We start from the raw sequence: 22,774 nt of genomic DNA, 5'->3' as shown, positions 1-22,774 counted from the left end.
CAGGACCTGACTTCTACCCACAACCCCTAGTCCACACTCGCTTCTCTGTAGCACGTTTTGTTTGTTTGTTTGGTTTTGCTTATGGCACTCCCTCTGCCTGCCGGCCTTCTTCTCTCCCTACCACCCTACCCCCAACCAGGCCAGCACCAATTTATCTGTAAAAATCAGTTGAGACCACATCCTCCAGGTTGCCCTCCCTAAGTCTTTCCTGACGTTTCACATGGAGTTGAGGCTCCTAAAATGCCTTGAACATATCACTGTCACTGCACAAAACCCACTATTGGAGAAATATCTGTTTATGTACCCATGTCTCTTACTATCTGTACATTCTAGAAAAACAGGGACAAGGCATATAGTAGGTGCTCAATAAATGTTTTCTGAATGGTCATTGGCCTTGGTAAGTCCTATAATGTCCCTGGGTTTCAGCTTCCTCATTGCAAAAACAAGATAGGTCTGCCTATCCCATGTTGTGAGATTAAGTGAGATAATATGAATGAAATGCCTTGCACAGTACCTGGCACACAGTAAGTGCTCAATTAAAAGTCACTTCCTTCACCACCATTCATCCTCCTGCCACAATTTTAAGTAAAAGGGAAAAGAATGCCTCGTGCTTAACACTGTGTTTCCTCTACTGCAGTGGGAGCTGTTGGAGAAAATGAGGCCAGGTCTTTAGTATTCGTTGCTAAATCTAGTGCATATGGCAGGTGTTTAGTCAATATTTTTAGGATAAATGAGTAACCGTTATATATGCTTATCTGACCCTGTGTTTGTGCCTTCAATGAATTTATAGTTTTGTTTCCTTTTACCATTTAAAAAAAATCACCAGCCTCAATTTATTTAGTATGCATTGTTTCCCTGTCGCAAACCAGCCAAGGCTGGGGAAAGAATGGAGGCTGGGCTGCTGGACCAGCCACCAGGCCAGGCGGTCCAGGCATTTGCTGGCCATGCTGTAGCCCTGGGTGTGTGTGTGGGGGGGGGGAGTGGGGGGAGACTGTAAATGCCCTGGGGAGGAGCACTGCCACTCCTGCACCTGCTACCTGGTCTGGAACACATGCTGGCTCATTTACTTCCCCTAACAGTCCTGCGAGGAGGATACTGTCCTCCTGCCTTATCAGGTAGGGTCCCAGAAGGGACAGATTAACATACTCCAGCTGGGTAACTAAGGAGAGTTTAATAAAAGGGTCCTCAGGTTCAAGGGAGTCAGTAGGGGATAGGGTAGTGCCCCAGGGCTAGCAATAGCAGGGAGTCTTTATCCCCCCTGAGGAGATAAGAAGAACAGCCAACCTACAGCAACCCAGGAGGGAGGGAGCTAGGGCCGAGAATACCCTGGCCGCACTTTCCTTCTGCAGGTCTCCAGGCAACCCAGGTGGCCCGAGGGGCGAGCTTTCCAGGCCCTGGGCAGAAAGAAAAGAGTCAGGAGTGACCTGTGTAACTAGGTTAGAGAGCACGAGGTGAGGCAACCCTGGCGCTCTAGCTTCCGACCTACCCACTCTGCTCCCCTGCCTCTGCAACAGCGGGGCACGTGGCTCCATTTCTCTGGCCTCACTAGCCATGCCGCCAGTCTCACCAGTGAAACCAGGGCCCACTGCAGCACTCTGGGCTGCCCTGGAAGTTTCCATGAAGACCCTAAGAGACGGCTGCATCAGCATGGGACAAATGGGGAAATCCCAGATAAGGAAGGAAGGGAGCCCAGCCTTTATAAAGACAGACACATACACGCATCCCCCATGCTGCTCTGTGAACACACACCCATGCTGCTGTACGAATATGCACACCCCATGTGTATATACATACACACACCCCATGCTGTTCTGTGAACCCCCCAGGAAAGTTCCCAGTATCTTAACTCCAACAGCTTGGAGAACGCGTCGGTGAACCTGCCCTAACACAGGGCCCTGTGGCAGGTAAGGTCCTAGCTTGGGAATCAGAATGACCAGGACTTGAATCCTGACTCTATCACCAGCCATGTGAATTGGGTCCCATTTGAAACATGGACATTATCACAATCAGTAGGAGTGTTGTTAGAATTAAAAGCAACATGTAATTAGCTTTGCCCCTATTAAATGTTATCTAACATTTAATCATCATCAGGATGATTGCTACAGCTTTGCACTACCAGAAATTTTGACCTTATTGCTTACTCACCCAACTTTCAGAACCCTTTAAGAATGGATACTTCTACAGTAAGAAAAAGGATAATGCCATCTGGTAGGGACCTACAGTTTGGAAGGACTTTCCCTTGGCTGATCAAACAGGACTGTCACAAAAGCCCAGAGGGAACGGCCGTGCAAATATTATTCTGCTTCTTTTAAAGATGGAGAAACCAACACCCAAAGAGACCAAGTGACGTGCTCAAGGTCACACGTGGAGCAACCGGCTGAGTCGGGGCACTCCCCCCGCCCCCAGAGGCAGCACCTGTCAGCTGGTCTCCACTGCCAGGTCCCCGCTTTAGCCCCGAGGGGCCGCCACTCGCCCCCACATTACCCTACGGCGGCCTTTTGGCTGTGATCTGCTGGATCACTTAACAATTTGTGTTTTCCCAAATTGTAATTAGGTCCTTGTTCTCCACAAAGAATATGTGAGCCACTTCCCTCAGCTACGCCCGTGGGCGGGGGAGCGGCCAGTGCCCGCTCTCGGGCTCGCGCAGGGCATGGGCTTTCGCTGGGGTCGGGGGAGCGACAGCAAGTGGTCTCAAGGCTCCACTTACTGCAGGTGCACAATTGACAAGGAGAAGCCCGTCTCTGAAAGCACAGCGTCATTAGCATCCTCTCCTTTGGAGAGAGCTATTTTTGTCTTCCATCTTCAGAAACTGTGTCCCAAAATAAAGGAGACAAGTCTCAGAAGGAGAACCAACGACAACCAGCATCTCCGGCTTGGAGGAGAGCAAGTCACTATTTCCCCAACAACCACGACAGCGACAATCACCCTGGCCGCGGTGGAGTTGGTGTCCTGTTGCCCTTGGGTACAGCCCCTTGTCCTGCACCTGCCATCATCTTTCCGTGTGACTTCTCGGAGCGGGTTCGTTGCCATGGTTACTAGCAAATCACATGACAGCCTGGCTACCTAGCAGTGTGGGAGAACAGTGGGATCAGATGTGGGGGAAGCATCCCTCCCCCCGCTTGGCGGCTTTCCCTTAGCAGGCCTGCAGGGTCCCAGAGGTCCTTATATGTGACCTGCCTACCTCTGGGGTTAAGGGTCAGCTTTCTTTGAGCGCCAGGACATTGCTTTCACAACAAGATCAGCGCCAGTCTTCCTCAAGGGCTTCTCCTTCTGGTTCGGGAGTCCCTCTGCCCCTCCCCAACCCTGCCTTTCCCTGGCCCCCTCCCCCCACTCACACCCTCACGCAGTTGCTGTGATTAAATAGCTGGGCTGAGTGGGAAGGGGTGGAGCATGCAGCCTACACCACTTGAATAAGCTCTTTTTAAAAATCTGAGGATGGCATGAGTCAGGGAATTTTGAAGCCTTGATACAATCAGGACACTGATGCCTCAGGGGGTGGAGGCAGGGACCGTAGACTCTCCCAGATGCTGGAGGGACCAAGCAGGGGCTGATCTTCCAGCCATAGCCTTCCGGGGGGGTCTGCAGCCCTTCAGACATGAACTCACGGAAGTGGGTGTGCTCTGCGGGGCCCTGAGGGGCACAGTGTCCTCGCCCCGGGTGGCCCTCCAGGGAGAGCAGGCCCGAGGCCTGGAGCAAGCTCTCAAAGCACAGAGCCCTCTGCCTCTCCTCCCCCGCTCCCCCCTCTCCTGCAGAACCAGGCGTGGGAGCAGGAGTTGGTGCTTGAGAGGCGGGTGGGTGGGTGGGCCCAACTTAGCAGCAGGGGCAGGGGCTGGAAGTGTGTCCTTTTCTCCCTGACAATCCCAGTTGCCGACTTCTTTGGGTTCAGATTATATCTCATCTTGTGGATTCCATCAAATTTCCTGATCTGCTTTGCTTTCCCTGTTGCAAAAGTGAAGTCCAGGTGACAGACTCAGACCCGGAAGAGTCAAAGGGCAGCAAAGGGCAGGGCCTGGGAGGGATCCTACCCCAGGTGTACTCGGCTGGTTCTGAGGACCCGCTTGCCTTAAAGAGCAAAGTGTGTTCAGGGAACATTCATGGGCAAGGACCAAGGAGACCAGAGGCCTCTACAATGAGGGGGGCCAGGATGCAGCCCGAGTGTGTGACACTCTACCAGTGGTGTACAAAATACAGAACTTCTGTTTAGAGTTATTTTATCTCTTCTTTTTCGTATCTGTCTTGGCATGTGTCTTATAATGTATATAACTGTATCAAGTAGAATCAGTTTGGGCTGAGATTAAGAAAGAAGAGAAATTCAACACACTAGCAGCTTCATCAGGAGAGAAGTTAATTTCTCTCTCATGTAAATGGAGTCTGGAGATAAGCCACCCAGAGCAGGTAAGGTGGCTTTTCTGGTCACTCGAACATTCTTAACATGCAGCCTCCACTTCGTTATCCAAGGCTGTTGCTCATGGTCAGGATGTCCTGTTCACCTTCTAGGCAGCAGGGAGAAAGAAAGGAAGAATGCCATGCCTCTCCCATGAGGACACTTCCTAGAAATTGCACTGTACACATTTAGCATTTAGCTAGCACTTAGTCATATGACTTCATCTAGCTGCAGAGGATCCTAGGAAATGTAGTCTATTCCGGGATGCCATGTGCCTGTTAGGGAATGCTATACTAAGGAAGTAAGGAAGGATGGACACTGGAAAGCCACCAGCACATGTGCATACTTATAAAAAATAAATGTACTTGTTAGGGCCTAATCAAAGTTGGGACTTCTTAGGTAGAGTTCAAAGACCACTGCTATGGATTATATAGTACCCTAGTAGTACCTAAAATTGATCAAAGGAAGAAATGAGGGATTTTTTTTTTTTTCACCACCACCTTACATCCATCCATCTTTTAAAACAGTGTGGAGAATTTTGTGTGTGGGCTCTTCTCTCCCCTATTCTCAGCCATACAGTTGTGAGAGAGCCCTAAATTAGTCTTGGCGAACCAATTTCTCCCACTCTCTTGGTCACCAGGATTGGTGCAGGTTACTGAAAGTCGGGTCCAGGACTTCCATTTGACTCTTAGAACGGTGATGGTGGACATAAAGCTATCAGCACATGAAGTCTGGAGCCACCCAAACCCTCCTACGACCCAGATGGGAGGGTGCAGCCCACATCTATGGGAGGGGGAGCCGTGCCAAGAGAGGACCAGGTCCTGGCTACACCATTTTAACTCCTATATCAAGCTGCATCTAAACACAGGGTGAGGGACACCTGGGTGGCCCAGCGGTTGAGCACCTGCCTTTGGCTCAGGGCGTGATCCTGAGGTCCTGGGATCGAGTCCCACATTGGGTTTCCTGCATGGAGCCTGCATCTCCTTCTGCCTGTGTCTCTGCTTCTCTCTCTGTGTCTCTCATGAATAAATAAATTAAATATTTAAAAATAAATTAATAAATAAAAATAAACACAGAGTGATGTGTGATGAGGCGCCTTCTGGGACAAGATGGATGAGGTCAGTCTCCTAGAACGAGCTGAGCAACTAGGTGGAAAGAGCCTGGGATGGATGACTTCCTGGAGTAAAGCCACCGTCCTGGCTGGATGTGTATGTGAAAGAGAAATCAGTTTCCATCTGGTTTAAGGGATTGTTTATTTAAGAGTCATCATTTTAGCAGCCAGACTATACTCTGATACACATGCATTTTTTCATTTCATTTATTTTTAACACTCTCATTTAATTGCCCAAGGTCATAGAAGCAAGTGGGTGTAAGGCCAGGGCTTGAGCCCAAGACAGCCTGACAGGGGAGCCCAGCTGCTAGTCATCACTTCAGCACTCTCTGTGCTTGTGTCCCCGAGGCTAATACTTTTCCCTCTGAGATGACTGGAGTAACAATACTTTACCTGATCTCATTGTCTCTATGCACGCGTGGGTGCTCTGGAGCTAGAGGCTGTGCTGTTCCCTCTTGCTTTGCCCAGGTCTGGCTGGGCCTTGGTGCTCCCCACACATGTTGATCCAATAAATAACAAATGGTCTCACTGAGCTCAGAACGCATGTAGCAGGCTAGTGGAGGATCAAATGAAGTAATGTTTGAGGAGAGGTTTTGAACACTACAAGCCAGTATGTACACAGTAGTTATAGTTAGCCCTCTTGTTAGGAAATTCCCTTATTTGGGGCAGGAATGTGGCTGTCTATGATTCTGCCTTCTGGTGCCTTCCTCTGAGAAACAGTCCTCCAGGTCCTGTTGCTCTTAGAGTCAGAGGACACCTTTGAGACCACTCAGATGCACACCCTCCCACCCCTACCCCAGGCAGGATTCCCCTCCTCGATGGCTTCACTAAGGGGTCAGTTGGTGGTGACTCTCATAACAACTGGGCACCATGATTAAAATAGGACTCAAAAGTGTAGGTTAGGGGACAAGTTCCATGCCTCTCCCTGGACATACCCATGAGTTTTTGCCTCCTTACTTCTGCACAGTCTTTTCTCTGCCATAGTCTGGAGCCCTCTTTCAAGGTCAGGCTCAAAGTCACCTGCTCTGCAGAGGTCTTCCAACTTTGACAGGCACATTCGCACTCAAGTGCTTCTCTTCTTTTTCTTGCTGTGTCATTTTGTACTTAACTCTATTATAAGACATATCAAATTCTATTTTTTTAAGATTTTATTTATTTATTCATGAGAGACACAGAGAGAGGCAGAGACACAGGCAGAGGGAGGTGCAGGCTCCATGCAGGAAGCCCGACGCAGGACTCAATCCCAGGACTCCAGGATCACGCCCCGGGGCCGAAGGCAGGCGCTAAACTGCTGAGCCACCCAGGGATCTCGAGTTCTATTTTTAGGGGCTCTTGGGTGGCTCAGTCAGTTGGGCATCTGCCTTTGTCTGGCATCGTGATCCCAGGGTCCTGGGGTCAAGCCTGCACTGCATTGAGCTCTCTGCTCGGTGGGGAGCCTGCTTTCTCCCTCTGCCTCCTGCTCCTTCTGCTTGTGCTCTCACTCACTCTCTCTCTTTCTCTCTGTCAAATGGATAAATAAAATCCTTAAAAAGTATATTTTTATTTGTGTGTGTGTGTGTGTGTGTGTGTGTGTGTTTAGTAAACCCACTTTATCAAACCACCACCAAACCACCACCCTTTATCTGTGAGATTTTCAAGGGCGGAGACTGGGTCTTACTCATTTGATTCTCTGGCACCTCCCTGGGCGCCTGGCACCTGCGGACGGTTTGCTGAGCGCTTACTGAGAGGCCGAGTGCGCAGGGAGCTGAAAACTCGTCTCCGGCATTAGGCAGGTTCCTGTCCAAACCCCACCAAGCGACTCCTGCATTCACACGTGCCCGCCGTTCCTCCAGGCGCGCGGGCGCCGGGTGCCCACCACGTTCCAGGCCCGGCTCGGCCTCACAAGCTGTATCCGAACCGCAGAGACCCAAGCAGGCAAGCGGCCCGCGAGGCGAGTCTCTGCCCTGTTCTTGGAAGGACGAGCGAGCGCGGCTGCGGCTGCGGCTGCGGAGGGGACCTGGCGGGGACCTGGGGACCTGGGCGCCCCCGCGGCGGAGGGAGGGGACCGAGAGCCTCTTGAGGCTCGGCCGGAAAGAGGAACAGCCACCAACCTGAAAAAGCCACTTCTGTCGCCAAGGCTGAGCTTCCTGGCTGGTAAATCAAAATAAGGAGAGCGCCACGGCCCCAGCGGGCGCCCAGCCCCAGGAAGCCCCGCCCGGGCTTAGCTCTTACCAGTCAGGGTCACGCCGCAGAAAGGAAACGAGGGGAGCCCATGCGGCCCTCTCTAACTGCCACTTCCTTTTCCAAGTTCCCAAGCCACCTGCTAAATAACCCACTTATGAATGTTCCTGGGCACCGACGTCAATCCCTCTGGTCTGTGGTCTCTAGAATCTCTTTAAAAGGTGTGTAAAGGCCTAGGTTGATAGCAAAATAAGCCAAGCGTGGCAGTGCAGGTAAAGCTGCAACTGTCGTGGTGACCACTACTGTGTTGTTTCTTGATCATTTCCCCATAGTCTCCGGACACCCCGCGTCTGGCTGCCAGCACACCACCCGGTTTGCCAAGGACCTTCATAAAATAAGGCTCCTGAAACTGCACGTGGACCTTCAGGCAAGCTCTGGCAGAGCCGGGCGGCAGCCTGAGGCCCCTGGGGCCCAGCACAGCCTTGCAGCTAGGTCATGAATTAGCAGCAGAGGCCAGAGAAGAGGCAGGTCTCCGCCCCACAAGGACAACCGGCTTCCCCTGCAGCACCCTGTGGTCCAGCGTCCTGTAGTCTAGCAGGTGAGAAGAGTTTTGCCCTGTGACTCCCGAACCAAGCTGACTTTCAGGGAATTTCAAGACACTCACCAGGCTAGCTTTCCTTACTGGACAAGTGGGAGGATCTTGCATTTGTACCAGCAGCAAAGGGAAGGATTCTAGGAATCTCAGAGGCAAAAGGTTTTCTGCAGTTCAATTTTTTTTGAACCTGCGGTTTCTCTGTTAAGGTGTGTGTGTGTGTGTGTGTGTGTGTGTGGTGTATGCATGCACATTCGTGTGCATACAAGACAGGAGAAATAGTCCTGGCTCCATACTGTAAAGCCACTGACTCTTGCAGATATGGTTATTTTATGCATACATGTTTTCAAGTGTGGCCTTAAATGGCCACATAAGCAGAAAGATGCCAAGGAATGTGGTGGTACAAGGGCTTAATTACAGGGACCTTTGTCCAACTAACATGCCAATAATTTGCCTAGCTGAATGATTCAGCAGTAATCCTGCCAGGTTCCCAAAAAAAATCCCCTATCTGGGATGACGTAATGTCTCTCCAGCCCAATGCAGCCATCTCTCCACGCCCACCGCCACACATTTACCATCTCCTCTTAGAAGCCACATTTCCATCTGTGGGATCTTCACTTGCCATCTGCATTGTGACAAATATGTATTTTATTATTGAAATGGTATTACAATATACAGTGTGGCTAATCTAGCCCTTCATGCTTAAAAATTCAACAAAAAATTAAAACAGAAAAAAATCCTAGCCTCCAGTGAGTTATAGATTAGCAAATCATGTCTGCAGAATGCCTCCAGTATGTCTGATTGGATATTTGATCTATGTATCCCATGAATATTTATACTTTGAGGCAAAGTGATTGACTTAATTTATCACTGAAAATTGAGGTGACCGTCTAGACTGGCTCCGTGGTGCGCGTTGCAGAGCATAGGAAGAGAAAGGGACTCTGGTCCGGCCCCAGTACCCTCGGTGGGAGCTGGCACATAAAATTTTTGCTTGCCGACATCAGATCCATCAATCTCACCCTTCTTTCTGACCAGACAGTACTCAGGGAAGATGCTCTTATCCCCATTGAAACTAATTTTGCTTTTCCTTGTGACTCCTGGCTGGGCATATCCTTTATTTTATTTCAGTTTCTTTCAATGAGAAATGAAAGGAATTCTGCTGGGAGTTGGTGGGGGTGGGGAGTTCTGGGAAAGATGTCTTTCCCGATAAAATGAGATCCAAAGAATAAGTTGCCGCTTTTTTTGAACTCTGGGTGTTGTTATGATGCAAGGAACTCCTACAGGCATCTTGCAGACATGAGGGAAGGTGGCCAGAAGGATGACAGAAATGGCAAAAATCAGGGTCCTTGATGTTGATAAGTTGATGATAAACCAACCCAGATCTGCCTTCACTTTTAGACTTTTCATTATAGCTGGTAATAAACCCTTTGTTATTTAAGCTGATTGGATCAAGACTTTCTGTTACATAGAAACTGAAAACATCATTACTGTGTGAGGCAGTGACTTTCTAGCTTTTTGATCATAAACCAAAATGAGAAATATGTTTGTGTGTAATGTACTCTAAGATGTTCTATTGTTTCCACTTAATTTTTAAAAATTCAGGTCATGACCCACTAAAGTGATTTCGAAACTCACTTAGTGGGTCATGATCCACATTTTTGAGACCGTTAAAGTCATAGGGAGCATAAGCCACTGTGATATAATGAACGCATAATGTGACAAACGTCATAAAAGATATATGAACACAGTGCTGATTACGTTGAGTTTGGGGAACCAGGGAAGCTTCCATGGAAGGGCTAGACCTTGAAAAATACCTACATTTGGGGGTTTAAAGAGTGACAGGAGAAAAGGCAAGATGGTGAGAAGTACGGACATATTCCAGCACCTGTGTGTAAACGTGGGCAGAGGTGAATGCGTATGATTTAGAGAGCAGTGAGAAGGCCTGATTCTTGTTAGATAACGTGCAGCCTTGAGTGGCAAGCAAATGAGAGGCCATAGGAAAGCCTGCAGAGAGAGCTGGGCCTAAGAAAGTCTAAAAATGCTGGCAGCTTGGGTTGGGTCTGTGTCCTAGCAGAGGCTCAAACGGTAGAGTTTATAGCTTGAGGCAAATGGCAAGGGCCTCTCCTCTGGGAGGTGAGCTCCTGCTCTGGCACTTCATTCGGCCCATAGTCACTAAAGACCCCCCCCTTTTTTTTTAAATTTATTCATGAGAGACACAGAGAAAGAGAGGCAGAGACACAGGCCGAGGGAGAAGCAGGCTCCCTGCAGGGAGCTCAATGCGGGGAGGGGGCGGGGGATTGATCCCAAGACCTCCGGGCCTGAGCCAAAGGCAGACGCTCAACCACTGAGCCACTCAGGTGTCCCACTAAAGACCCATTTTACGTGCTCTGTGAGCTGGTTTTAGTGGTGAACAGTGAGCTGGCCTTTCTAAGCTGGTAGCCCCCAGTTGAAACCAACAGTGCCAATATTGTGATTCTTCTAAATAAAACCAACAGAGCATGGGACGCCTGGGGGGCCCGAAGGTTGAGCGTCTGTCTTTGGCTCAGAGAATGATGGGGTGGGGGGCCCTAGGAGTCCCACATCAGGCTCCCTGTGAAGAGCCTGCTTCTCCCTCTGCCTGTGTCTCTGCCTCTCTCTCTCTCTGTGTCTCTCATGAATAAATGAATAAAATCTTAAAAAAAAAAAAATAGAAGCAAGAAGGAGCAGCCAATTTTCTAATTCAGAAAGGCCAACAATTCCCAATTTATTGTTCTTCTTGAGCCCATCTACTTGCCTTCTGATGAGTTCACGTCTTATTAGATCCAGCCCCAGAAAGTGGGCTGAGCTTTGCTACTTGGCACCTCTGATGAAAAAAAAAAATCAGTGGAGGAGGATTTGAAACTGCTGGTTAAATTGGATGTTTGTGCTATCTGTGGATCTTAATTACCATTCCTTCCCTACTCTCTCCCTGAAAATCAAGAGTTGACTCTCATGATGGAAATTAATCAGAACTCCTCCTGGCTTCTCATTTATTATACCCGCAGACCTAAGGGATGGGCAAATCAGAGTGGAATTTTACCGGGAACCCAAATACTGGAGAATAGAACCAGATTATGATACATCTAAAGCAGAGTTAAGTTTATTCTTATCCTCTCCTTTCAAATTCAGTGACTGGTTTTTAAACTATAAGTCAAAATCATCAGATTTCTGGAGTATTGTTTCTGTCTTGACAGTTGACACCCTTCGTGATTTGGGCAAAGGTCCCAACATTTCTGCTGCAACTGGTTCCACACAGAAAATTACAACTAAATACATAACCTGTGGGAGCACAAAGAAAGTTCATTGCTTCATGGTGTGTGTGGGGGGGTGGGGGGGACATTTTGATGCTGAAAAGCACCAGCTTGGTTGCATTTGACCTCAGGGCATGTGAAATTAAGTGATGAGTTAGAATAATTACATTGATTCTGCCTCAATAGCTTCTTCAAGTGGTCTATTTGGGCTTTTCTTTGTAGAACCTCATTTGTTAGAATCTCAGAATGGAGTTTATACGGTGAATAAATGTGTGAAGGAGAGAGTAGACAGGACAGTGCTATTCCTCTCAAGTCCAAAGCCACACTGTCTGTCTCCTCCCAGTCCTGCTTGTGCTCCTGGCTTTCCTGCTTGAACAGGCCCCTCACTCCCTTGCACCATATTCCTCAGTGGCTCCCCATCAAAGTCTAAACTTATGAACACAATATACAAGACCGTTCAATGCTGAGATCCAACCTCTCATTTCAGTGTTTTCTCCCACTGTGTCTGTTTCATGGACCAGCGTGAAGGTTAGAGAAGAAGATACTTGTATTTCATCATGAAGAATTTATCATATTTATTATAATCCCTTGGAGTCTGAAGCACCTTCTAGACTATAACCTTTAAGGGGGCAGGGGTTGGGTTTTCGCTATCAGTGTCTACCATAGTACCAGACACATGATTTGTATATAAACAGTGTCAAACTGAGGGAGTCAATGAATAAATGCAGATGTAATACCTCAAGGTTTCTGGTTTTTTCTTTTTTAAATTTTTATTTATTTATGATAGTCACAGAGAGAGAGAGAGGCAGAGACATAGGCAGAGGGAGAAGCAGGCTCCATGCACCTGGAGCCCAATGTGGGATTTGATCCTGGGTCTCCAGGATCGCGCCCTGGGCCAAAGGCAGGCGCTAAACCACTGCGCCACCCAGGGATTCCTAGGTTTCTGGTTTTAAATGGAATTTATCAATACATAATATTACATTTCAAATCTACTAAAACACCTATTCAGGATGCACAAAACAGTAAGGACTTGTAATCCCACCATAAGTGAAAACAATTGTAAAATTTACTGCCTGAGTTTGGAGGAAACTGAGGGTGATTCTAAGACTTACATGGCCAACTTGAGACTCCAAGTCAGGTATAGTACGTCCTTCATGAGCTCAAATGAAGCAGGTCTATAATGTCAAAGAAGGAAGGTAGACATTTTATTTCTCTCTAGATTTTTGTCCTGTGGCTTAGAGAGAGGCCTAAAATCTGGATTGTCCGGGATCCCTGGGTGGCGCAGCGGTTTGGCGCCTGCCTTTGGCCCAGGGGCCGATCCTGGAGACCCAGGATCGAATCCCATATCAGGCTCCCGGTGCATGGAGCCTGCTTCTCCCTCTGCCTGTGTCTCTGCCTCTCTCTTTCTCTGTGACTATCATAAGTAAATAAATAAAAATTAAAAAAAAAATCTGGATTGTCCAAATGTCGGTAATCCATTCTTCCACCACTCGGGTTTTTGTTGCAAGGTAGAACTTCAGGGATGCCCGGGTGGCTCAAGCAGTTGAACGTCTGCCTTCGGCTCAGGGCATAATCCTGGGATCCCGAGATCGAGTCCAGCATTGGGCTCCCTGTGGGCAGCCTGCTTCTCCCTCTGCCTCTAATGAATGAATAAATAAATCGTTAAAAAATAAAGGCAGGGCAGTCCGGGTGGCTTAGCAGTTTAGCGTCGCCTTCAGCCCAGGGTGTGATCCTGGAGACCCGGGATCGAGTCCCACATCGGGCTCCCTGCATGGAGCCTGCTTCTCCCTCTGCCTGTGTCTCTGCCTCTCTCTCTCTCTCTCTCTATCTCTATATCTCATGAATAAATAAATAAAATCTTTTTTAAATAAATAAATAAAGGCAGAACTTCATTCTTCTCAAACTTACTAACAGTAAGCTCCTGCTTTCTGCATTTATTTAGAAATTGCAAGTCCTAGTTTAATAAATTCCCAAAAGACAATAGACAGGAAGTTGTGTACATGTGTGCATGATGGCAGAGGGTGTTTAGGCATATTTCTGATGGTAGTTGTGTACTGGGGGAAGTATAGCTGCAGCACATAGGATACCTTTGGGGATGACAGATATAGGAAAAGTTCTGATAACAGTATATTCTGGGTAATATAGTTGTGAGTGTGTATATGTGGGTATGTGTGCACATTTCATCTATTCAGAATGTCAACAAACCAGATGCTAGATGTAAGAGAACATTCTGATTTAGTCCTATGAAGCTAAATTAAGGGAGTAAATGCATTCTGGATGTTAGAAATTGCACCAAGCTGTGCACATTATACTCTCTTCCAGTTGAAGACCTGAGAAAAGGATTCCACCAATATCCAAATGAACAGTGAGGTATATCAAGAGAAAGCCACATTCTATCTTCTAGTAACCAGAATATCTGGACAGACCTCCCTTCATTATAGGATAAGTTCTAGAATACTTCAGGTAAAGTACATGCACTGTCATCCTGAAATCTAGCAGAAGAACATATTTGAAAACAAAGTATTGCAGGAACCAGAAGAGAATTTTAGAAAATTGCTTTGAGTCTTTGTGAGGACACAACAAGATATGGAGAGAGGATGAAAAGGATGAGGGAAGAGCAGATACTAATGAAATGAGGAAAAAATTCAATCAAGGACCATTGTGGGAAAAATGAAAATGCAATGACACCTGGTGAATGTGATTAAAGCAGTTAGGAGTGGGTCAGAGGGCACCTAAAAGTTAACGATGTTGCCATAGGAGAAAGGAAAGCCATAAGCAAAGCATCTCTTAAGGCACAGGTGACCGGGTCACCATATCCATGAAGCTTTGCCCAACAACTATTTGTTCAGTAATATGTTGAGTGCCTACTAAGCAACTGGCTGTGTGCAATAGGCCAAGATAAGATGGTGGCCAAATGGACACAGTGCCTGCCTTTCTCTGTGGTCCCTTCTGCACCTTTTGCCTGATTCTCCTTTGGCACCTTTAGCATTTAACATAACTGCCGGCATAGCTGCCCTGCAACAGGAAGGTGGCATTCTCAAGGACAGGATGATGACCCATTCATTTCTGTATGCCCAGAATCTAGTATGAAAAATGTTTTTTGCATGAATAATCAAGTGAATAAATGAAATATGACCAGACTGACCAACCGCAAAAGTTCTCCTTGGATTTCTTTGACAATACCAGCTCAGAATCAACTCCTCTGGAACCATCTGGTGTTGATTTTCCGACCACACCTCCTGAGGCCTCCTCGGAGTCCAAAATCCACTGTTATTGCAGACATGAAATTACCTGGTGTTTCCTTTCCACGTTTTTATTTTTATTTTCTTCATGGACATTTATTCAAAAACAATTTCTTTCTTTTAACACATTCTTTTTTTATTATTAAAGATTTTATTTATTTACTCCTGAGAGACAGACAGAGAGAGAGAGAGAGAGAGAGAGAGAGAGGGAGGGAGAGAAAGAGAGGCAGAGACCCAGGCAGAGGGAGAAGCAGGCTCCATGCAGGGAGCCCAATGTGGGACTTGATCCCGGGACTCCAGGATCATGCCCTGGACTGAAGGCAGCAGCACTAAACTGCTGAGCCACCCGGGCTGTCTTCAAAAACAATTTCTAATAACTTACTTTAATAGTCTTTCCTCTAATTTTAAAAGCAACAAAAGCCCCTTCTGTATATAGAAAAGCATAAAGAAAAAAATATTGTATCTGTAAGAGGTACTAGCTGAGGTCAGTGTCTATTCTATGCTTGCCATAGAATAGACACTCAATAATAAATATTTGTAAGATGGATGGTCCTGGTGCAAGTACCATGGTCTCCTTGTCTTAGCGCTTACCTGGCTGAGGGAAGGCAACGCCCTGGTCCCTTGAAACCCCCCTCAGCCATGCCTCCAGGGCTTCCAGTCATGGATGTTGTAGCTCCTGGGAGCTAGTACCTCATCTCTATTTTTGGTGCTGCCATCACCCCTGGGCTTGTGGCTACCATGTATCTTCTATAGCTGGAGTGGTCCGAGGCTCTTGGGTGTATGGACACATAAACCAACTCTGAACATAAGAGTTCTGGTTTTCGGGAGTCCTCCATGCAGTGAATCTGAACCCTGTGCCCTTTAAGAATGGAAAGAAACCACCCCTGTCTTTTGTCATAAAGGTGGATTGCTGGTGGCCTTACCTACCTATGACTTGGTTTTATGAAATTTTTAATGCTTTTGATATTTTGATTGGTTTTCATATTTTGATACTTGCTGTTTTAAATGCTCTCCCACTGCTCATTGAACTGTGGCTTCACCTGAGGGTTGCTCTGCCTCGCTTTGAAGATGCAAAAACAGAATGATTTGGAAGGAACCTAAGCTGGAAGTTGAGCCCACAGCAGGACACAAACTCTTGGGCCTTCTTAGCTCTTCAGTGAATATGCAGGTCTTCCCTGAGTGCACCCCTGGGGGTAGGGCAAGGGGACCCAGTCTCTGAGTAGGGGCTTCTACAGAGCTGGTTCCCTCTCCTCCCCCAGGGAGGAGCTGGGGGGTACCTGAGGCAGAGACTGCACCCTGAGGCTCAGAGAGGGACTTGTGGAAAGGTGGGGAGCAATCCTTGGGATACGCATTCCCAGCCGCCAAACAGAGCAGCTCCCCTTTAGTTGGCTCTGCCCATGGGCCCTGTATGACATTTCATTAGCCCCACAGGGTGCACAGCTAGCCAGCAGAAGCTAGGAAGCCACCGGCTACCCAGAAAGGGTGCATCAGGTGCCGGCGCCTACTGTAGGACCCCACCCTACCCCGCCAGCTTTACCAGTCCCAGAACTCCACTTTGTCGGACACCCAGAATCTGTCAGTTCTGAGGTCCTGTATTGATTTAACCAAATTCATGGGAAATGATGCATTGAAGAGAATGTCAGTGTATCTGTTGCCATTGAGGGGGCTCCTTTTCAGGGACCAGAACCCTAGTTGCCAGCATGGGGATCAGCCCCACTGCACACCCCCCTCACCCCAACCCGGTCTGTTCTTCCCAGTATGGAAGCCAATTGGCCACGTTTGTCATCAGAAGGTTGCTGGCAGGGCAAGTGGGGCTTTGGTCAGCAGTGTCTGACCCGGGCCAGGTGGAGCTGAGGACTGGGCTCTCCTCCAAGACAAAGTCCTCTCTCCCCTGCCTGGAATGCTGCGGCTCCGGCCCAGTGCTTCCTCTCCTGCCTGGTGCCAACCAGCAGCTGCCTGGTACAAACAGCGCTCTTCCTTCTCACCCTGTGGCCAAGTCCCACGTCCTCCTTCCTGAAGGGACCGGATTTTGTTCTGACATCACCATCCTCTGCTGCTGGTGGTGAGTCCCATTCTCTACCCCACAGATGAATCTCCACGGCTCTGAAGAGTGGCTCTCATTCCATTAGATCCAATGCCCTCTCTTAGGGCAAACATTTTTACAACTTCGCCTTTACTACACTGAAAGGAAGTTTTGTTTTTTTCTTAAAGATTTTATTTATTCATGAGAGACAGAGACAGAGACATAGGCAGAGGGAGAAACAGGCTCCATGCAGGGAGCCCGACGTGGGACTCAATCCCGGGTCTCCAGGATCAGGCCCTGGGCTGAAGGCGGCGCTAAACCGCTGAGCCACCCGGGCTGCCCACGCTGCAAGGAAGTTTATAGATAACATAGTCTATCTATACATATAATTTCAAAACTTCAATAACCAATGTTATAAAGTGTTATGGACTAAATGTGTCCCCCCACAAATTCAGATGTTGAAATCTTAACCCCCCAGTGTGATGGTGTTAGGAGGTGAGGTCTTTGGGAGGTGATTAGGTCATGAAGGTGGACCCCAGAGGATGGGATTAGTGCCCCCCCATAGAAGACACCCCAGAGAACTCACTCTCTTGCTGCCATGTAAGGATACAAAGAAAAAAAAATGATCATCTGCCTTCATCAGAACCTGGTCAAGTTGCCACCTGATCTTGGATTTCTAGCCTCCAGAGCTCAGAGAAATCAGTTTCTTTCCCAGATAAGCAAGGAACTGACAATGATGCAAAGTAGAATTTAAATGGAAAATAATTAACAATAAAATAGGGTGTATTTCAATATGAAAGTGCTCTGCAGGACCACACTAGGAGAAATAAATCAGAATGTTCCAGGTGCGAACGTCCATACCCGGAATCCTTGTGATTCTGGCAGTAGCCAGAGCAAGCCCGGACAGGTTTGTTGTGGCAGAGACTCAGATTCCATGAGTGGTGTTGGCATTGCTCAATGGCATTCTACGACAGTGAACGACTTTTCCAAAGGTTCCAAAGTAGGGTATTCCTTACCCCCCCCCCCAAAGATTTATCTACTTATTTGAGAGAGAGAGAATGCAGAGGGAGAGGGAGGAGACTCCCGGCTGAGCAGAGAGCTAGATGTGGGGCTCTACGTGGGGTTCAATGTGGGGCTTGATCCCAGGACTCCAGGATCATGACCTGAGCCAAAGGCAGACACCTCACTGACTGAGCCACCCAGGTGCCCCAGGTATCCCTTGATGAATTCAGTAGTTGCTTTCCTGGAAAATGCAATGTCTTTTTAAAATGCTTTAGGTTTACAGATAAACAAGAAGTAGGCTTTAGCTCAGAAAATTTGGAACACTGTCTTCACCTGTGGGAACGGTCAGCGAGAGGTTCAGAAACCATGCAGCTCTCACGAAAGGGACTGTCCTGTGCACTGCAGGTCGTTCACTGTCTCTGGCCTTTACCCCTGTACGTGCTAATGGCCCGAGCCCTCTCTGAGTCGCCCGGCCCGTTGACCACGGGCTCCCCCACACTGCTTCAACACCCCAGCTGAGAGCCGCAGATCCATGCAAATCCTGATGCTCCCATCCCCCTTGCCTGGGATGAAGCACAAGAGGAATCCTACCGGGGGCCTTTGGTGTGTCTACTCGATAAAAAGAGACACCTCTGAGGGGACACCTGGGTGGCTCAGCAGTTAAGCATCTGCCTTCGGCTTAGGGCGTGATCCTGGGGTCCAGGGATCGAGTCTCACATCGGGCTCCCTGCGAGGAGCCTGCTTCATTCTCTGTCTATGTCTCTGTCTCTCTGTCTGTGTCTCTCATGAATAAATAAATAAAATCTTTAAAAAAGGAAAAAGATAAGAGACACCTCTGCATAAACAGTAGTTCTCTCTGGCTATGGTTACCCTGTGAAGATAGGCGATGGGGGGAGGGGGTTGCGGGGAGAGCTGCAACCACAGGCTGGTTTGAGGAGAGCCGGCCGGAGGCCAAGGCCAGGGCACAGAACCGAGCAGAGCTGAAAGGTGGAGTGAGGAGCTCAGTGACTTTAAATGAGCTACTGAATGCCAAGCCCAGAACTGTTCCGGCTCCATTCCTTTGATATGGTAAGTAATTGTGCAAGCTTGTGTAGTTGGGGTTTTCTGTTATGACAGCCAAGATCTTCTTCCTGATAAAAGTATTCATATTCCAATTGTTTGGAGACCCCCCTTTCTGGGCTTTATGCAGAGAATGTGCCTCCTTTTTTTGGCTCTACCATGAAGTGTGGTGATTAAGAAGTTTCTGGGTTCACATTCCAGGTCTGCTTTTACAGGCTGGGAAAGTTTAGGCAAGTCACCTCATCTCGTGAAGTCTCCTTTCCTCCTCCGTAAAATAGGAACAATCACAATCATGGTTTTTCTAACTTTGGGGATGTCGGGATTCAATTAAGTGAGTTAACATAAGAAAAGCATTTCAAACTGCCTAGCTCAGTCACTGATGCTGAATGTCTCTTTTGGCCACTAACGATGGAAATTCAATTCCAACTAAATTAAGCAAAAAAAAAAAAAAAAAAAGAGAGAGAGAGAGAGAAGTTGTGGACAGCTGAGGGCACTGAGATGGGTTACAGAATCAGGGAGAGCTGCTGAATCAAGTTCTCAAGGATGAGATATGGTGGTTCCCGATAAGCAATTCACAGCCTTTGGTTGCCCATAAGAATCACCAGAGGGTTTTTAGAAGTCTTGAGGCCCAGGCTACACCCAGACCAATGAAATACAAATTTCTGGGGCTGGGCCCGGACCTCAGCAGTTGTAAACCTCCCCAGGTGATTCCAACGCACTGCGTAGACCTCTCTCTTTGCTTCTCTCGCCGGGTTCCACTCTACAGAAAGCTCTTCCACCCTCCTATCATAGTCTCATTTGAGAAAACAAGTAATTAACGAAGCTTCTTTCTTTCAGCATCTGCATGTCAATGGATTTGTCTGCTCAGAGTCTGTCTCCTGCTCACCCTCCTTATTCTGATCACCCTTGCCGAGGGTTGGGATACCAAGCCACCCCAGCAACCAGGAATCTTGATTGACAACACACCAAAAACACCTGGGATGAGACAGAGCAATTCCCTCAAAGGACTAGAAAGAACAGGGAAAATCTGTACATATCATCTAATTAAATGAAACTAATTATGCTTCATCTTGGTTGATACAATTAATTGTTAGCGAGTTTTGCTTCAGCCATTTTCCCTAATGGATAAGACTTGGGCTTGATGGGCTCTTTCCTTTAGGTCTCTTAGCCACCGCAAGTGACAGGTTATTGCTTCGCTGGGATGATGCCTGGCCTGTCGATGGCAGGTTGTTCATTCCCAGGATCTGCTTATTCACGCCCACGGATGACTGAGCTCATGGGTTACGTACGCTCCTGAACTCCCTGCAGGATGATCTCCTAACAATGCTGTCACCCATAGGTACAGCATTTCGACTCAAACTGAAATCCAAGTTTCCGTTTCCTCCAACTTTGGACCTCTCATCTCTTTTACTGGCTTGTCTTTGGGTGGAGGAGCTCTTGTGGGAGGCACCCTCTTTTAACCGACAGATGATTGGAAGGACACGTGCAGACCTCACTTGTGTTTATCCACTTGTTCTGAGGAGCACTCACCAAATTCCCTTTTCTAAACTGGACATCATTGAGAACAAGAAAACACATTCCCAACCTTCCAGAAAGTGGGAACTTTTTAAAATCAGTTTGGGCAAAGAGTATCTGGGGAGAGAAACCACAATAAATACCTGCGTATAATTAACATAATTACCACCATTAAGCAAACATATCTGCATCCCCAAGGGTTCTGGCAGCTGTGGTTTATCTCTGTGGCCCTGCCTGTCACATTTTCTGAATTCAGCTCAGCTCTCCTGCAGGTTTCACAAGGTTCTGGTGACACACTGAGCTGTTCGTTTTGATGGCTGTGTTTCCCAACCAGCTAAAGGCATTGCTGCAACACGACAGATGGATGACGGGCAAGTGGCCGCAAGGTGGGTGCAGTTGGGGGAGGGGGCGGACGGAAGGCCTGTGGTTGTGCGCGCTGCCTGGGGGGCTGTTCTTATAAAGGAAAGCTTGATTTCTTGGTTATTTAAGTAGATACCTCACTATGTATTAAGTAGACATGTATTACAAAACCATTCTCTTCCTGTTATGTCCGGGCTTTGCATAGTTTCAGATGAAATGAAAGGGGCCCCCAAAGGGGCTTTGCTCCACCACTAGGTGGAAGAACACCATCACCCCCAGAGCGCTGGAGGCATGGGCCCAGGGAACAGGAAAAAGATCTGCTGCTCCCCTCCTCCCCCTCCAGTCCCCTCCTGCACTGGGCAGGAAGCCACCTGCCTCGGCAGCAACGGCCACCAGTGGAGTCGCACTCAACGTGTGCTTTACATTTTGAGATCTGATTCCTGCGTGAAGCCACAGCATCCTCTTTGGTGTTCTTTGAAAGTTCTGTGTTTTTCCAGCTGTTCCACAAACCTCTATTGGCCAGGGCAGCCTTGCACATAGCTTTCCAAAATTACCCAGGCCATCAACATTCTTTCCACCCACAGTATCCGCACTGACCCCTCTACCATTTGTTGATGCAAATCCTTCCCCTTCTAACCGGGTTGTCTCACTTCCGCCTAGCACAAAGGCGGTGCACCCCACTCAGCCCACAAGTAGAAAGGGGAAAGGGGTCACCAGGCACAGCCAGGATTAGTTTTCTCTATTCTTGAATTTTATATAAATAGAATCACACAGTATGTCCTTTTCGTGTGTGGCTTCTTTTGATCAACACGTCGTCTGTGAGATTCAGACATGTAAGCCCTTCTTATTCCATTATATAAATAGACCACAGTTTGTCACTTCCCTTATGGATGGACATTGGGGTTATTTCCAGGTTTTGACTGTGATGAATAAGGCTGCTATGGACATTTTTTGTTCAAGGCAATTTCTGGTTGTATGTACTCACATCTCTTGTGTGTATACCTAGGGGTAGAATTGTTGGTCCTTCTAAGTGTGTGCTTCGCCTTACTAGAGACTGCCAGCTTTCCAAAGGTTTTAATATGTTTCCTCGTCGCAACAGCCTTAAATGTTCATGAATCAGTTCACCATCACTTACTGAGCACCCACTATGTGCCAAGCACTGTTCTAGATGCTGGGATATAACAATGAATAGACAGATAAGGTTCCTGTGATCGAGGCTCATTCTCAGGGTTTGGGGTTAGGCCACATGACCAAAATAAAGAAGGTAACTTCAGGTGCTTGAAAATAGGGTAATGAGATGGAGCACTAGGGAATAGGAGCCGCTTCTGCCACCGCGTCAGGAAAAGTCTCTTTGAGGAGCTGAGTCTGAGTCAACACCTGAAAGGTGGAGCGGTGTGGCCACACAGAGCTGGGGGAACAGTGCTGGAAGCAGAAGGAATAGCATATACAACTGCCCTCAGACAGGAAAAAGTGTGGTGGGTTTGAGGGAGAGAAGGTCCATGAGGCCGGCAGTCATTCATTCATCCAACAAGTAAATATATAGTAAGCTTCTGTTATGTTGCAGGCACTTTTCGAGGCCCTGGAAATGTAGCAAGTGACCAAAATAGATGAACAACCTGCTGTCACAGAATTAGAAGGAAAGAGCGGGTAGGAGGGTTTGGAGGAGGAAAGAGAGGCCACGTTAAGTAGGACCAGATAGATCACAGAAATGAGTCTAGATTTTTATCCTGGAGCAGTGGCAAGTCATGGAAGGGTTGTAATCAGAGCCAGGAAAATGATCTAACTTATAAGGATGGAGTAAAGGAGTCATTAGAAGGCCCTGTGATCCAGGCAGAGACTCTGGGCTGAAACTCTGTGACCGTGGAAACTGTGAAAATGACCAGACTTCAGGGTATTTTTTTTTGGAGTTTGAGCTAATAGGACTTAATGAAAGATTGGTTACAGGGTGAGTAAAAAGAAGAATACAATTTAGATTCTAGGTTCTTAGCCTGAGCAGCTGGGTAGGTGGTGACACCATGCATGGACACCAGGAGGACTGAGGAGGGGGTAAGAATTTG

The 22,774-nt window shown here is 47.8% G+C and overlaps 1 long non-coding RNA gene across 1 annotated transcript; it reads left to right on the top strand.

Annotated features, from left to right (window-relative positions):
• Positions 1–7,479: 7,479 nt before the first annotated feature.
• On the top strand, positions 7,480–19,910 carry LOC144283105 (uncharacterized). The gene is made up of 3 exons (XR_013351435.1): positions 7,480–7,876; positions 7,988–8,253; positions 19,680–19,910. It is a non-coding gene; the product is annotated as an uncharacterized LOC144283105 (long non-coding RNA).
• The last annotated feature ends 2,864 nt before the right edge of the window (positions 19,911–22,774 follow it).

The sequence above is a fragment of the Canis aureus genome, chromosome 14 (assembly GCF_053574225.1).
Source record: "Canis aureus isolate CA01 chromosome 14, VMU_Caureus_v.1.0, whole genome shotgun sequence".
Taxonomy (NCBI): domain Eukaryota; kingdom Metazoa; phylum Chordata; class Mammalia; order Carnivora; family Canidae; genus Canis; species Canis aureus.
Note: the sequence above shows the minus strand (reverse complement) of the source record. Positions and strands in the feature narration are given on the sequence as shown.